The sequence below is a fragment of the Scomber japonicus genome, chromosome 1 (genome assembly GCF_027409825.1).
Source record: "Scomber japonicus isolate fScoJap1 chromosome 1, fScoJap1.pri, whole genome shotgun sequence".
Lineage (NCBI taxonomy): Eukaryota > Metazoa > Chordata > Actinopteri > Scombriformes > Scombridae > Scomber > Scomber japonicus.
Window position 1 is genome coordinate 43,326,496 of NC_070578.1, and position 12,400 is coordinate 43,338,895.

Sequence of the window (12,400 nt, forward strand, 5' to 3'; positions counted from 1 at the left end):
TTTCAACCTTATTTGAACTGCTTTCCCTTTATGGTCTGTAAGCCTGTCTGTTGGTTTCTGAGCATTAAAGCTGTTTCCATTGAACCTGTCTGTGGTGTTTGTGCCTGGTTCACCTGCTCCGCCCCACATAACACAGGAGGTTTATTCAGCCCAAACAGCCAACAAACCATTTTTAACTTCTTACCTTCCATCAGCAGGTTGTCCATCTTTAAACACAAGAGGAAGCTCAATAGACCGGTCACTCTTCATGGACACACAGTCAGGTTCAGGAGAGTCTTTTCTCTGCTGCAGCATCCTGATACAAACAAACAACAAATCAAAGAGTTTAAAAAGATGAATGTTGAGCAGTCTGGGTAGTGATCCAAAGAACAAGATCACGGGTACAAGTGGCCAAAATGAGCTTCCTCCGTAGGCTGGCTGGGCTCTCCCTTCGAGATAGGGTGAGAAGCTCAGTCATCCGGGAGGAGCTCGGAGTAGACCCGCTGCTCCTCCGCGTTGAGAGGAGCCAGATGAGGAGACTCGGGCATCTAGTCAGGATGCCTCCCTGGTGAGGTGTTCAGGCCTGTCCCACCAGTAGGAGACCCAGGACACGCTAGAGAGACTATGTCTCTCGGCTGGCCTGGGAACACCTCGGGATCCCCCGGGAAGAGCTGGACGAAGTGGCTGGGGAGAGGGAAGTCTGGGCTTCCTGCTTAGGCTGCTGCCCCCGAGACCCGACCAGGATAAGTGGCAAGAAGACGGACGGACTGTCTGTGGTGTTTGTGCCTGGTTCACCTGCTCCGCCCCACATAACACAGGAGGTTTATTCAGCCCAAACAGCCAACAAACCATTTTTAACTTCTTACCTTCCATCAGCAGGTTGTCCATCTTTAAACCTAATAGGACGATGCTTAGACCGGTCACTCTTCATGGACACACAGCTGGGTTCAGGAGAGTCTGCTTTCCGCTGCTGCATCCTGATACAAAGAAAACAGTGATAAAAACATGAAGTTAAAACCAATGAAGTGAAGGATTAAACACCAGTTTAAGTCCCAGAATTAAAAGGAAATGTTTCAGGACAGAGTGACTGATGAGTTCATATTGCTGCAGTGATGAAAAGTGGTCATGAATCAACAGAAGAAGAAGGAAGGGTTAGGTATAGTACAAAAAGTAATCCATGACTTTGACACTAACTATTGTTTGTTGTTTTAATCCAATACATTAATTGTTTCTTAATTCTTAGGTCTATTTTTTAATATTGTTCTAATTTGTAATTGATGTCGACTACAGTGAAGCCAAAGACAATTTTCCACATTGTGGACAATAAAGTTTAATAAAATGAAATGAAGAAATGCAGGACTGACCACCAGTTGAATCATCAATCAAACAGATTTGGTCTAATAGAGGAGAAAGCAGCCTAAACCCCTAAATTATGAACTGAGGACAGCCACGATCCAGACTTTCTCTGCTGCTCAGCTTCACTGACTCTCCCAAAATGTTGGCTGCCCCTTCCGAGGTCCTCGTACATCTTGACCCCCTTTCTACGTGGTTTTGTTGATACCTTGGTCTCCAAAGTTTCTGCCCTGAGCAGCTCTTCCAGTCTCCAGAGTGGTCCTGCCCATCTGTCCTGCCTTCTTTCTCCTCTTTGTTTTCTCCCTCCTGACCAGCCTGGAGGGACATTTGGGAGCTGTCCCTTGAGGGGCGACTGTCATGATTCCTGTTTAAGCTCTGTTTGTCTTGTCCTGTCTGTTTCTGTCCCTGCCTTCAGTTTCAAACCCACCTGCTCACCTGCTGCCACTGTGTAATTCCCTCATCAGCTCCTCACTACATTTACTGCTCTCACTCATTTTCTTTCATTCTAGACACTAGATTGTGATGCTGTTCCTGTCTGTTCCTGTTCCTCTTGTTACCTGTTCCTGCTGGTTTCAACCTTATTTGAACTGCTTTCCCTTTATGGTCTGTAAGCCTGTCTGTTGGTTTCTGAGCATTAAAGCTGTTTCCATTGAACCTGTCTGTGGTGTTTGTGCCTGGTTCACCTGCTCCGCCCCACATAACACAGGAGGTTTATTCAGCCCAAAGAGCCTAACAACCATTTTTAACTTCTTACCTTCCATCAGCAGGTTGTCCATCTTTAAACCTAATAGGACGATGCTTAGACCGGTCACTCTTCATGGACACACAGTCAGGTTCAGGAGAGTCTGCTCTCTGCTGCTGCATCCTGATACAAAGAAAACAGTGATAAAAACATGAAGTTAAAACCAATGAAGTGAAGGATTAAAAACCAGTTTAAGTCCCAGAATTAAAAGGAAATGTGGCGACCCCTACTGGTGTTGCCAGTATGGTCTTGTGCAAATGGCTGGTTGGCAGGGGGTTGGGCCAGCAGGTAATAAGGTAATCGGGTAACTGGAGGCACCTGGGCCAGTGATCTGGTTTCCTATATATAAGCACCATCTCATTCACTCTCTCTCTCTCCCCCCTTACAGACAGAGGCCTGTTATACCGAGTGATGCGGCAGCTTTAGTTTGTCTTGTTTGTGTTCTTATGGTTTCCTTTTGTGCACCATACAACATCCACACACCACATTTACCATGCATGCACATCCTACACCACTGATCTTACTGACTTCCACACCTCATGTTATTGTATGTCCTAAGTTGTCTTTATGCTTTTGTTAAATAAATATAATTTGTTATTACTTTAAAGACGGTGCGTCTCCCTTGTTTTGTCATGGCCTTGAGCCAGCTGTGACAGAAATGTTTCAGGACAGAGTGACTGATGAGTTCATATTGCTGCAGTAATGAAAAGTGGTCTTGAATCAACAGAAGAAGAAGGAAGGGTTAGGTATAGTACAAAAAGTAACCCATGACTTTGACATTAACTATTGTTTGTTGTTTTAATCCAATACATTAATTGTTTTCTTAAATCTTAGGTCTATTTTTTAATATTGTTCTAATTTGTAATTGATGTCGACTACAGTGAAGCCAAAGACAATTTTCCACATTGTGGACAATAAAGTTTAATAAAATGAAATGAAGAAATGCAGGACTGACCACCAGTTGAATCATCAATCAAACAGATTTGGTCTAATAGAGGAGAAAGCAGCCTAAACCCCTAAATTATGAACTGAGGACAGCCACGATCCAGACTTTCTCTGCTGCTCAGCTTCACTGACTCTCCCAAAATGTTGGCTGCCCCTTCCGAGGTCCTCGTACATCTTGACCCCCTTTCTACGTGGTTTTGTTGATACCTTGGTCCCCAAAGTTTCTGTCCTGAGCAGCTCTTTCAGCCTCCAGAGTGGTCCTGTCCATCTGTCCTGCCTTCTTTCTCCTCTTTGTTTTCTCCCTCCTGACCAGCCTGGAGGGACATTTGGGAGCTGTTCCTTGAGGGGCGACTGTCATGATTCCTGTTTAAGCTCTGTTTGTCTTGTCCTGTCTGTTTCTGTCCCTGCCTTCAGTTTCAAACCCACCTGCTCACCTGCTGCTACTGTGTAATTCCCTCATCAGCTCCTCACTACATATACTGCTCTCACTCATTTTCTTTCATTCTAGACACTAGATTGTGATGCTGTTCCTGTCTGTTCCTGTTCCTCTTGTTACCTGTTCCTGCTGGTTTCAACCTTATTTGAACTGCTTTCCCTTTATGGTCTGTAAGCCTGTCTGTTGGTTTCTGAGCATTAAAGCTGTTTCCATTGAACCTGTCTGTGGTGTTTGTGCCTGGTTCACCTGCTCCGCCCCACATAACACAGGAGGTTTATTCAGCCCAAAGAGCCAACCAACCATTTTTAACTTCTTACCTTCCATCAGCAGGTTGTCCATCTTTAAACACAAGAGGAAGCTCAATAGACCGGTCACTCTTCATGGACACACAGTCAGGTTCAGGAGAGTCTTTTCTCTGCTGCAGCATCCTGATACAAACAAACAACAAATCAAAGAGTTTAAAAAGATGAATGTTGAGCAGTCTGGGTAGTGATCCAAAGAACAAGATCACGGGTACAAGTGGCCAAAATGAGCTTCCTCCGTAGGCTGGCTGGGCTCTCCCTTCGAGATAGGGTGAGAAGCTCAGTCATCCGGGAGGAGCTCGGAGTAGACCCGCTGCTCCTCCGCGTTGAGAGGAGCCAGATGAGGAGACTCGGGCATCTAGTCAGGATGCCTCCCTGGTGAGGTGTTCAGGCCTGTCCCACCAGTAGGAGACCCAGGACACGCTAGAGAGACTATGTCTCTCGGCTGGCCTGGGAACGCCTCGGGATCCCCCGGGAAGAGCTGGACGAAGTGGCTGGGGAGAGGGAAGTCTGGGCTTCCTGCTTAGGCTGCTGCCCCCGAGACCCGACCAGGATAAGTGGCAAGAAGACGGACGGACTGTCTGTGGTGTTTGTGCCTGGTTCACCTGCTCCGCCCCACATAACACAGGAGGTTTATTCAGCCCAAACAGCCAACAAACCATTTTTAACTTCTTACCTTCCATCAGCAGGTTGTCCATCTTTAAACCTAATAGGACGATGCTTAGACCGGTCACTCTTCATGGACACACAGCTGGGTTCAGGAGAGTCTGCTTTCCGCTGCTGCATCCTGATACAAAGAAAACAGTGATAAAAACATGAAGTTAAAACCAATGAAGTGAAGGATTAAACACCAGTTTAAGTCCCAGAATTAAAAGGAAATGTTTCAGGACAGAGTGACTGATGAGTTCATATTGCTGCAGTGATGAAAAGTGGTCATGAATCAACAGAAGAAGAAGGAAGGGTTAGGTATAGTACAAAAAGTAATCCATGACTTTGACACTAACTATTGTTTGTTGTTTTAATCCAATACATTAATTGTTTCTTAATTCTTAGGTCTATTTTTTAATATTGTTCTAATTTGTAATTGATGTCGACTACAGTGAAGCCAAAGACAATTTTCCACATTGTGGACAATAAAGTTTAATAAAATGAAATGAAGAAATGCAGGACTGACCACCAGTTGAATCATCAATCAAACAGATTTGGTCTAATAGAGGAGAAAGCAGCCTAAACCCCTAAATTATGAACTGAGGACAGCCACGATCCAGACTTTCTCTGCTGCTCAGCTTCACTGACTCTCCCAAAATGTTGGCTGCCCCTTCCGAGGTCCTCGTACATCTTGACCCCCTTTCTACGTGGTTTTGTTGATACCTTGGTCTCCAAAGTTTCTGCCCTGAGCAGCTCTTCCAGTCTCCAGAGTGGTCCTGCCCATCTGTCCTGCCTTCTTTCTCCTCTTTGTTTTCTCCCTCCTGACCAGCCTGGAGGGACATTTGGGAGCTGTCCCTTGAGGGGCGACTGTCATGATTCCTGTTTAAGCTCTGTTTGTCTTGTCCTGTCTGTTTCTGTCCCTGCCTTCAGTTTCAAACCCACCTGCTCACCTGCTGCCACTGTGTAATTCCCTCATCAGCTCCTCACTACATTTACTGCTCTCACTCATTTTCTTTCATTCTAGACACTAGATTGTGATGCTGTTCCTGTCTGTTCCTGTTCCTCTTGTTACCTGTTCCTGCTGGTTTCAACCTTATTTGAACTGCTTTCCCTTTATGGTCTGTAAGCCTGTCTGTTGGTTTCTGAGCATTAAAGCTGTTTCCATTGAACCTGTCTGTGGTGTTTGTGCCTGGTTCACCTGCTCCGCCCCACATAACACAGGAGGTTTATTCAGCCCAAAGAGCCTAACAACCATTTTTAACTTCTTACCTTCCATCAGCAGGTTGTCCATCTTTAAACCTAATAGGACGATGCTTAGACCGGTCACTCTTCATGGACACACAGTCAGGTTCAGGAGAGTCTGCTCTCTGCTGCTGCATCCTGATACAAAGAAAACAGTGATAAAAACATGAAGTTAAAACCAATGAAGTGAAGGATTAAAAACCAGTTTAAGTCCCAGAATTAAAAGGAAATGTGGCGACCCCTACTGGTGTTGCCAGTATGGTCTTGTGCAAATGGCTGGTTGGCAGGGGGTTGGGCCAGCAGGTAATAAGGTAATCGGGTAACTGGAGGCACCTGGGCCAGTGATCTGGTTTCCTATATATAAGCACCATCTCATTCACTCTCTCTCTCTCCCCCCTTACAGACAGAGGCCTGTTATACCGAGTGATGCGGCAGCTTTAGTTTGTCTTGTTTGTGTTCTTATGGTTTCCTTTTGTGCACCATACAACATCCACACACCACATTTACCATGCATGCACATCCTACACCACTGATCTTACTGACTTCCACACCTCATGTTATTGTATGTCCTAAGTTGTCTTTATGCTTTTGTTAAATAAATATAATTTGTTATTACTTTAAAGACGGTGCGTCTCCCTTGTTTTGTCATGGCCTTGAGCCAGCTGTGACAGAAATGTTTCAGGACAGAGTGACTGATGAGTTCATATTGCTGCAGTAATGAAAAGTGGTCTTGAATCAACAGAAGAAGAAGGAAGGGTTAGGTATAGTACAAAAAGTAACCCATGACTTTGACATTAACTATTGTTTGTTGTTTTAATCCAATACATTAATTGTTTTCTTAAATCTTAGGTCTATTTTTTAATATTGTTCTAATTTGTAATTGATGTCGACTACAGTGAAGCCAAAGACAATTTTCCACATTGTGGACAATAAAGTTTAATAAAATGAAATGAAGAAATGCAGGACTGACCACCAGTTGAATCATCAATCAAACAGATTTGGTCTAATAGAGGAGAAAGCAGCCTAAACCCCTAAATTATGAACTGAGGACAGCCACGATCCAGACTTTCTCTGCTGCTCAGCTTCACTGACTCTCCCAAAATGTTGGCTGCCCCTTCCGAGGTCCTCGTACATCTTGACCCCCTTTCTACGTGGTTTTGTTGATACCTTGGTCCCCAAAGTTTCTGTCCTGAGCAGCTCTTTCAGCCTCCAGAGTGGTCCTGTCCATCTGTCCTGCCTTCTTTCTCCTCTTTGTTTTCTCCCTCCTGACCAGCCTGGAGGGACATTTGGGAGCTGTTCCTTGAGGGGCGACTGTCATGATTCCTGTTTAAGCTCTGTTTGTCTTGTCCTGTCTGTTTCTGTCCCTGCCTTCAGTTTCAAACCCACCTGCTCACCTGCTGCCACTGTGTAATTCCCTCATCAGCTCCTCACTACATATACTGCTCTCACTCATTTTCTTTCATTCTAGACACTAGATTGTGATGCTGTTCCTGTCTGTTCCTGTTCCTCTTGTTACCTGTTCCTGCTGGTTTCAACCTTATTTGAACTGCTTTCCCTTTATGGTCTGTAAGCCTGTCTGTTGGTTTCTGAGCATTAAAGCTGTTTCCATTGAACCTGTCTGTGGTGTTTGTGCCTGGTTCACCTGCTCCGCCCTACATAACACAGGAGGTTTATTCAGCCCAAAGAGCCAACCAACCATTTTTAACTTCTTACCTTCCATCAGCAGGTTGTCCATCTTTAAACACAAGAGGAAGCTCAATAGACCGGTCACTCTTCATGGACACACAGTCAGGTTCAGGAGAGTCTTTTCTCTGCTGCAGCATCCTGATACAAACAAACAACAAATCAAAGAGTTTAAAAAGATGAATGTTGAGCAGTCTGGGTAGTGATCCAAAGAACAAGATCACGGGTACAAGTGGCCAAAATGAGCTTCCTCCGTAGGCTGGCTGGGCTCTCCCTTCGAGATAGGGTGAGAAGCTCAGTCATCCGGGAGGAGCTCGGAGTAGACCCGCTGCTCCTCCGCGTTGAGAGGAGCCAGATGAGGAGACTCGGGCATCTAGTCAGGATGCCTCCCTGGTGAGGTGTTCAGGCCTGTCCCACCAGTAGGAGACCCAGGACACGCTAGAGAGACTATGTCTCTCGGCTGGCCTGGGAACGCCTCGGGATCCCCCGGGAAGAGCTGGACGAAGTGGCTGGGGAGAGGGAAGTCTGGGCTTCCTGAGGCTGCTGCCCCCGAGACCCGACCAGGATAAGTGGCAAGAAGACGGACGGACTGTCTGTGGTGTTTGTGCCTGGTTCACCTGCTCCGCCCCACATAACACAGGAGGTTTATTCAGCCCAAACAGCCAACAAACCATTTTTAACTTCTTACCTTCCATCAGCAGGTTGTCCATCTTTAAACCTAATAGGACGATGCTTAGACCGGTCACTCTTCATGGACACACAGCTGGGTTCAGGAGAGTCTGCTTTCCGCTGCTGCATCCTGATACAAAGAAAACAGTGATAAAAACATGAAGTTAAACCAATGAAGTGAAGGATTAAACACCAGTTTAAGTCCCAGAATTAAAAGGAAATGTTTCAGGACAGAGTGACTGATGAGTTCATATTGCTGCAGTGATGAAAAGTGGTCTTGAATCAACAGAAGAAGAAGGAAGGGTTAGGTATAGTACAAAAAGTAATCCATGCCTTTGACACTAACTATTGTTTGTTGTTTTAATCCAATACATTAATTGTTTTCTTAATTCTTAGGTCTATTTTTTAATATTGTTCTAATTTGTAATTGATGTCGACTACAGTGAAGCCAAAGACAATTTTCCACATTGTGGACAATAAAGTTTAATAAAATGAAATGAAGAAATGCAGGACTGACCACCAGTTGAATCATCAATCAAACAGATTTGGTCTAATAGAGGAGAAAGCAGCCTAAACCCCTAAATTATGAACTGAGGACAGCCACGATCCAGACTTTCTCTGCTGCTCAGCTTCACTGAGTCTCCCAAAATGTTGGCTGCCCCTTCCGAGGTCCTCGTACATCTTGACCCCCTTTCTACGTGGTTTTGTTGATACCTTGGTCCCCAAAGTTTCAGTCCTGAGCAGCTCTTCCAGTCTCCAGAGTGGTCCTGCCCATCTGTCCTGCCTTCTTTCTCCTCTTTGTTTTCTCCCTCCTGACCAGCCTGGAGGGACATTTGGGAGCTGTCCCTTGAGGGGCGACTGTCATGATTCCTGTTTAAGCTCTGTTTGTCTTGTCCTGTCTGTTTCTGTCCCTGCCTTCAGTTTCAAACCCACCTGCTCACCTGCTGCCACTGTGTAATTCCCTCATCAGCTCCTCACTACATTTACTGCTCTCACTCATTTTCTTTCATTCTAGACACTAGATTGTGATGCTGTTCCTGTCTGTTCCTGTTCCTCTTGTTACCTGTTCCTGCTGGTTTCAACCTTATTTGAACTGCTTTCCCTTTATGGTCTGTAAGCCTGTCTGTTGGTTTCTGAGCATTAAAGCTGTTTCCATTGAACCTGTCTGTGGTGTTTGTGCCTGGTTCACCTGCTCCGCCCCACATAACACAGGAGGTTTATTCAGCCCAAACAGCCAACCAACCATTTTTAACTTCTTACCTTCCATCAACAGGTTGTCCATCTTTAAACACAAGAGGAGGCTCAATAGACCGGTCACTCTTCATGGACACACAGTCAGGTTCAGGAGAGTCTTTTCTCTGCTGCAGCATCCTGATACAAACAAACAACAAATCAAAGAGTTTAAAAAGATGAATGTTGAGCAGTCTGGGTAGTGATCCAAAGAACAAGATCACGGGTACAAGTGGCCAAAATGAGCTTCCTCCGTAGGCTGGCTGGGCTCTCCCTTCGAGATAGGGTGAGAAGCTCAGTCATCCGGGAGGAGCTCGGAGTAGACCCGCTGCTCCTCCGCGTTGAGAGGAGCCAGATGAGGAGACTCGGGCATCTAGTCAGGATGCCTCCCTGGTGAGGTGTTCAGGCCTGTCCCACCGGTAGGAGACCCAGGACACGCTAGAGAGACTATGTCTCTCGGCTGGCCTGGGAACACCTCGGGATCCCCCGGGAAGAGCTGGACGAAGTGGCTGGGGAGAGGGAAGTCTGGGCTTCCTGAGGCTGCTGCCCCCGAGACCCGACCAGGATAAGTGGCAAGAAGACGGACGGAATGTCTGTGGTAACCCTAATCCATACAGCGATTTTTAACTTCTTACCTTCCATCAGCAGGTTGTCCATCTTTAAACCTAATAGGACGATGCTTAGACCGGTCACTCTTCATGGACACACAGCTGGGTTCAGGAGAGTCTGCTCTCTGCTGCTGCATCCTGACACAAACAAACAACAAATCAAAGAGTTTAAAAAGATGAATGTTGAGCAGACTGTCAACAGCTGAAGTTTTAGAAGCAGAATGAAAATCAGTAAGAAGACAGTGGATGAGAAATGTTCTCCTGTTCATCAAAATGTCATCTGATGAAAGATGCTGTCTCATCTTAGTTGATTAGTTGACTAATCAGTGGTTGAGCTCTTTGTTAACTCACAAAGTTAGTAGTTCATTCTGAGTTATTGTGACTTATTATTCAGTAGTTGAGTGTCAGATGTGACAGTGAGTGTGAATAATGATGGTGGAGTGATGTGAGTGGAGAACAGTGATGGACAGTTAGAGATCCTCATCTCACCTCTGAGCTTTGGTCTGGCTGTCATGTTCCCCACACAGAGAGCTTTTAGAGGGAGGGACTCCCTCCTCTCTGTCCTCACACTGATCCATAGCAGAGAAACACCTTCACACAAACACAACAACATGCTCATTCATTACAACCAGCTGCACATCACACAGGTCTGCACTGCTGTCTAACATCCTGTCATTATTCATTCCACCACCAGATGGAGCCAAAGTAACAAACTATTTAAAGACTTTCACTCAGCTTTAATGTTTAATAACTTAGTTTCTGAATGTTCCACTGACTTTTCATTTGCCTGATTAAATAACTGAATATCATTAATCATACTTTATATTATTATATGGCTTTTATTACCTGTTCATTATTAACCGTCCCACCTGTGAAACAAACTCTTTCTGTTGGACTGTGGACTGTTGTAACTGTGGATTAATTATTATAATAACTGTCATAATATTTGTCAGGTTCAAAGTGAAAAACAGAGGTAATAGACTGTACTGTACTTATATAGTGATTTTCTAGTAGTTAGTACCACTCAAAGCGTTTTTACACGACATGTATCATTCACTAATTCACATATTCACACACTGATGAGAGGAGCTACCACATAGGGAGCTGCTCATCAGGAGGAAACTAATCAGTCACACACATTCAATGCAGTTTAGATTGGAGGAGCCGGTAATCAAACCGCTCTACCTCCTGAGCCACAGCCGCAATGAGGTGACCTTTGATACGACCAATTAAATGAATCAAACACACAATTACTGACTTTAAGAAACAGTTTTACAAAAACAACAGTCAATCACTTTAGCCTATTTATCTAAAGTTTAGTACAATGAATGTCATCGTACCCAAACCCTTTAACAGCCAGGTTCAGTTGTTGGGCAGGGTCCTGTACCATTTGAAAATGACCCAAAAGATGAGTCTAATCTTTATATTATATGGAGTACATACTGTATATTACATGTTCATACTCATACAACTCATTTCATCATTATATATATATATATATCACTATAACTACCATCTCTACTGTTATCAGATCATTTTAACAGCTGCTGACACAAACATGATGAGAACTGTCGGCTACGTTTCCTTTAGATGCTGAAAATCATCTGAATGAAGCTGATGAGTGAAGGTGAAATATATCAGCAGCTTCAACCAGCCAGCGATAGTGCCATCAACATTTAAACAAGCAGCAGAAGAAGAAACATGTAACTCACAGCAGGAGGTTTTTAAGGTCTGTTGGTTCACAAACAGTCTCATCTCTCTGTGTTCATCTTTAATCTGAAATCTTCTTTAAGGAAATCTGATCACAGAACAGCAGCTCTGAACTTTGGAACAACTGAAGTCAAACATTAACAGACAGTATAAATCTATATCAGCTGAATCATAAAGTCTAATCATAGTTTTATTAGTTGTGTCTTTTATATTCCAACAACACAAAAAGTGGGAAGATGGCAGACTGGAAGACTCACCGCACAAATGTTGGTGATTTTCCTCCAGTTCCACCACTTTATTTCACACACTGGTTCTACTGGGAGCTTTTCTCAACACTAGCTTATGTAGTTTTAATATTATTATTATTCATTTAGTGGAGCAGCTGAAAATAATAAATGATCATTGATATAATCTGAATAAATATGCTCAGCTGTATGATGAGTAGTTTATCAGATGTCTGTATGATGGTTTGGTTTTCTACTTTTACTTTTTTACTTTTTTGTTAAACTAATGAAAAGACTAACATGTGTCCTCATAAACATACTGTCTTCATTAATGCTGCAAAAACCTCACTATCATCATACACACTGCCCTCAGATGAACGCCATTGCACCTATGGGATGGGATGCGAGAGGAGGTATGGCATCATCAGGCTTGTCCACCAGAATGTGCTTCAAGCTGGCTGGAGATTCACAAAAGGGGCATGAAGAGGGTTCTCTGTACCACTGGTTGAGGCAGGATGTCATAGGTGGCTCGAATGACGAAGCAGGTTCGATGTGATTTCATATCGCACAACTCCTTCCAAGAGAACTTTCTCTTCTCAACCTCCTCCCATCACATCCACTGGCCCTGC